Below are 5,782 nucleotides of genomic sequence, written 5' to 3'. Positions count from 1 at the left end.
ACAACCTCAGGCTTCTCTCTGGCCCTGCTGACTCAGGAACTCTGGGGCAGGGGCTCTCGTGTCACCCCCAGTAATCTCAAGGCTTGCCAACATTTGAACACCCTGGTGTAGTAAAAACACAAGAGAGAACATGGTCCCACAGATGCCTGGCACCTGATTGAGGTGGGGAGAGTCTAGGGCAAGCATCTGGGGGCACCTCTGTGAGCTGGGCCATCTCATACTAGGGGATCTCTGAGTGGAGCCTTGGGCAGTAGTGATGGGAGGGCTGCCCAGGGAGTCCTGTCCCCTCACTGCAGTGGAGAAGGGAGACGTGTGTCACCGGTGTGGAAGGGCCCTACATCACTGGGTCACCTCCTTTCCTAGGTAATAAGACTCAAGGCACAGCAGAGGAGGTAAGGGCTCTGTTCAGGGCTGACACATCCTTGATGTCCCCTCACCACCCCACAGCCCCCCAGGCACAGTGCTGTCACCAGCCCAGAGACCCCACCAAGCTGCATCCTCCTACAGAGGAGGCACACACAGCACGGACCCCTCCATTGTACAGAGGGGCAGCAGGAGGCCTGGGCCACCTGTGACTGTGGGGCCTCGGTGTTAGCTCTCTGCTTCCTCAGCTCCACATGAGAGAAAGTTGTCCTGGGTCCCCTCCAGGGCCCTGTGCATGTCTAGCATTCCCTAACACTCCAGGAAGCCAGCAGGCCAAGACAGTGTCAATGCAGTGGGATCTACTTTGCTCGCCTCAAAGTCTTGAGGGCCTGATGCTTAGATCTCTGCATGAGCATTGGCCCTGCAGAGAAGGGTGCACCACCCATCCCCTGGTGGCCAGCTGTGGTGACATTTGCATGGATGCTGCCAGCTCCCTGGCCAAGAAACCTCAGCACCAGGAACAATGCACCTGCTTTTATATGTTGACAATGTTCCTGTCAAACTGCACAGAATGGACATTAGTCATTTCTCCTCCTAACTAACCCCCTCAAAGCTAGACAATAATAGAAAATTTGAATAATTCCATTAGTGATATTAGCTGCACCATGAGATAAACTCTTGGTGACATGGTTTGGATAAGTTTGCTCCCCTGAAGCTCATGTTGAAATCTGGACCCCACTGTGGCAGTGTGGGGATGCGATTGAGTCATGGGGTGGATCCCTCATAAATAGGTTAATGCCCTCCCTTGGGTGGGGCGGGGGTGAGGGGTGAGCTCTCACGGGAATTGATTTGCTCCCAAAAGAACTGGTTGTTAAAAGAAGCCTGGCACCTCCATCTGTCTCGCTTCCTCTCCTGCCCTGTGACCTCCTGGCACCTGCAGTTGTCCCACTGCTTTTCACTATGAGTAGAAGCAGCCTGAGGCCCACGCCAGACGCGGCTGTTCCAGAATCGCGGGCCAAATAAACCTCTGTTCTTTATAAATGACCTAGTCTCAGGTGTTCTGTTATAGCAACACAAACACAGAAACCTTGAGTCCAGTGGGGGTGAGAGTCTCCCAAAATCTAACTTTCAAACAAACGTGGGCTGAGTGGGCATCTGAGGTAAAGCCCTGGGTGGGACTTGCTCCCTGTCCCTCCGTTGCCAGGGCATGGGACCCACAAGTCTGCCAGCCCTGGAGAAGGCCAAGCTCACTGTCAGCCAGGACTGAGTGACACTCTACCTCGTTAGTGACCTCCAGTCCAGGGGAACCCACAGCTGTTATTTTAGGTGCTGAAGGACCAGTGCCCGAGCTCTGCTCGGTGCCACGCATCGCATTGTGTCCTCTTTGTCTAAGAATCACTACAAGGTTTTCATCTCTGAAGTCGGTGCCCCGAGGAGGAGAAAGCTCGTCTGCTTTGCCTTTTCTAGAAGCCTCCTCTTGCCCGTGACTGCTTCTGCGGGGTGTTGCCCTGGTCCCCTGGGGATGGACTATCCCGGGGCTGCTCCAAATCATGTGGGAGCAATGGCCTTACTGTGGGTGGAGGTAATAGATCCTGAACATCATTCTTCATGATTATCAGATCATAACTCTAAAGTCTGGATTCGGCAGTGTTACAGCTTGACCTATGCTCCTCGCCCAAATTCATAAGCTAAATTCCCAACCCCAGGACCTCAGAATGTGACTGTATTTGGTCTTTAAAGAGGTGAGTAGGGTAAAATTAGGTCATATGGGTGGCCCTAACCCAACGTGATTGGTGTTCTTATAAGAAGAGGAGAGGAGGACACAGACACGTGCAGAGGGACAACCATGGGAGGGCACAGTGTGAAGGCACCATCTACAAGCAGGGGGAGAGGCTTCAGAGGAACCACGCCTGCCTCCACCAGCCTCCAGAGCTGTAAGAACATAACCTGTCGATTAAGTGCGCAGCCTGTAGGACTTTGTCACAGCAGCCGGAGCTGTCTGTGAGAGCACGCGTCCACCTGACCCAGTACGATGCGCTCCCTCCACGTAGGAAGCATTCTACCCAAAGTTCCATGTCCCTGAGATCGATCCATTCTGGCATGTGAAGCGGGCAAGCGTGATGCTATGCCTAATCTCACCCCCTCGGGCCATGCAGAAGGGTCCGAAAACAACCACCTCCCCTGTGTAGAGTGACACTAGTGACATTCACGTAAAGAAACTTAACCAGTGACCACTGATACAAGGAGGTGCTACCTTACCCTAAACGACCTACCGGTCTGTAGAATGTGTAAGACCAGCAGCATCAGCGGCTCCCAGCTTCTGAAGCATAAAGCTGACTTTTAGAAAAATGAAAATAGTTTAAATCAAGTTACATAACTGCCATCCAATCTGTAAACATATTTGACACTTGGCAGAAATCAGAGCTAGCCAGTACTGAACTGCAGCCGTGGCCATGCCCAAGTGTGGATCAGTCGTGAGGGTGTTCTGAGACGTGTCCCGTAGCCACGAGGTGTCATCACGGGGACCTGTCCAGCCTCATCAGTGCACACAATGCAGGCCATGACCAGGGAATACGGTGAATCAATATTGTGTCGGCCGATGGACACGGTCACCAGCTTTCGGCGATGCTGCTGCTGTGGAGCAGGGTGCAGGCGGCCAGCTGGTCTGCTGCCTCTGCACCGGCGCTGCTGTGGCCTCACGTGTTCTCTCCAAGTTTATTGTGCAGATGGTGTCAGGCCAAGCCAGGAAAGAATGCACCAGTCCACTCTCCACACAAACAGTGCAAAGTTATGAAAAGGTCTATAGTCATCCAGGTGCCCATTTTAAGGGGCTGTACTCGTGTGTGCTGCCTAACACAGAAGATGGTTAAGAGAAGGAAAGAGAAAGACACTTTCCAAGCACCTGTTTGTGTCGATGCTGTTCCCAAATCTCACATCACACCACACGGCGGGAGTCGAGCCAGTTCTACAGATGAGGAACCTGAGGCCCAGGTTTCAGGCCTCTGCAGACTGGGAGGAGCCAGCCCTGGACACAGCTGGTCTGATCCAAATCCAGCCCTGTCACAATGTCATTGGCCATTCAGAGAAATCAGAACATGCTCTGGTCACCAGTCTCTAAGACCCTTCCTTCTTAGATCAAGACTGGCCCATGGTGACTCACAGAACGTGGCAGGAGTGAGTTGAGCAACTTCCAAGGCTGGGTCATCACAGGCATTGTAGCTCCATCTTGGTCTCTTGCATACTTACCTGGGAGGCCAGCCACCAGCCACATCATGAGGATGCTCAAGGAGCTCTGTGGGGAGGTCCACGAAGACACGAGCTGAGGCCCCCTGTTGGCAGCCAGCACCCATGTGTCAGCCATGTGAGTAAGTCACCTTGGAAGTGGATCCTCAGCCCGAGCTGAGTCGTCAGGTGAGTGCAGCCCCAGCTGGCATCAGACTGCAATTTCATGAGTGAGACTGAGCCAGAACCACCCAGTCAAGCTGCTACCAAATTCCTGACCCACAGAAACTGTTCAGGGGTGACATTTTGCACAGCAGTAGATTATTAATAAACACATAAACTTCTTTACCCTATTTCCAAGTATCAAATGCAGTGACGTGAGGCCTTGGCACATCCTTGGAAGTAACAGTAAGTGGTAAGTATATAACAGTACCTGCTCCACCAATTAATTATAAAGCAGCAGGACCCCAAGGAGCTTAGTGTTTCTAAACTTTTGGTGAAACAAGCCTACAGCTTTTTAAGATCCCATGGTTAGGAACTACAAAAAATCTGACATATTCTGATACCCCTATGCATAAAAAAATACCATCCTTTTTCTCTTACATCCCCAAATACACATCAACAGACACTGCCCAAACTACCTTCAAACCTATCCCCAATCGGCCTGCTTTTTCCTATCTCTAAAACACCTGCTTCTGACCTGGACAACCTCAGCAGCTCCTAAAAAGTGCCCAGGCACCTCTCTTGCCTTTTGTAGGCTCTTCTCCACACAGCAGGCTGGGGGACCTCTAACAAATTCCATCCAAGAACCCCTGCCTTCAGGTGCTCCCGTGGCCTCCTGTTACCCTGGAGGATAAAATCCACCAGCTTGCACAGGCCTGCTGCCAGTCTTGCACTGCCAGTCCTTCCTCCTGGAACAATCCTCCCCTGGACCTTTATTTCTTCACCTCATTGTCACCTCCTCTCCTGACCTTCCAACTTGAAGTAGCTACTGATGGCTCCATCACTTCTCTCTACACTTATTGTCTCAGTCAGCTCAGGCTGCCATAACAAAATACCACAGATCAGGCAGCCTAAACAACAGACATTTATTTTCTCACAGTTCTGGAGGCTGGAAGTCCAAGATCAAGGCTCTGGCAGGGTTGGTTCCTGGTGAGGGCTCTCTTCCTGGCTTGCAGACGGCCGCCTTCTTGCTGTATCCTCACATGGCAGACAGAGAGAGCAAGCTCTGGGTCTCTTCCTCAACTTTTAAGGACACCAGTCCTACTGGATCAGGGCCCCACCCTTATGACCTCACCTAACCTTAATTATCTCCCCACAGTTCCCATTGACACCAAGTGGGTATCCCTTCTCAATAAAGGCCCTCAAAAATTTAGATGAAAGTGAGTTACGGCCTTGGTCCTCCCAAACAAAGTGATTTAGAGCCTGGGAACTGGACTCTCCAATTAAGGAGCTGAGATTTACAACTAGCAATTGAGAAAGGGAGTACAAAGAAGGTGGCCAGGCAAAGCGGGATGTCACTTAAGCACCAGGAGTGCCACAAATCAGAGTCACAAGGTTTCTAGGATCAAAGACATCATCTTGACAGGTACTCTTGAGTTGTTTTCACAGGGACAAAGATCCAACTCTCCCAGCCCTTGGAATGTGCTGACCAGATGTAGAATACAAGGACTGATCAGGAGCCAGGGAAGTGACAAGCAGAAGCCCAGAGCTGTTTCTTTGTCCTCACGGATTCAACCCATTGGGAACGTCCACGGGCTATTCATGCAGCCTTAACCCCAACCTGCAAGTCTTTCCTTTAAAACATCCTTGTTGGTGAGCTTTCCAGGAGTTCAGGTTTTTTCAGCATTTGCTGCTCAATCTCTAAGTACTCGGCATTGTAATTAAAGCTTAATTTCCCTCCCTGTAAGCCAGTGTCAATGCTATTGCTTAGCTGTGCATCAGGTGAGTCCCGGTTTGGTTTGGCTGCACTGTCTCCAAATGCTGTCGCATTGGGGGTTAGGGCTTCAACACGGGAGGGGAGGCGAGCACAAGCATTTTGTCCATAACACGTACCTTTGGCATAGCCTTTTCACATTTGCTATTTTTATTCATTTTCTTCATTTATTCCTTTGTCTCTCTACCCCGCCCTACCCCAATATCCCCAGTGCCTAAAACAGTGCCTGGCACGTAGCAGATGGTCAGTGAGTGGTGTGTC

Source organism: Galeopterus variegatus, unplaced genomic scaffold, assembly GCF_000696425.1.
Source record: "Galeopterus variegatus unplaced genomic scaffold, G_variegatus-3.0.2 Scaffold225, whole genome shotgun sequence".
Classification (NCBI taxonomy): domain Eukaryota; kingdom Metazoa; phylum Chordata; class Mammalia; order Dermoptera; family Cynocephalidae; genus Galeopterus; species Galeopterus variegatus.
This window is presented reverse-complemented; position numbering follows the sequence as displayed.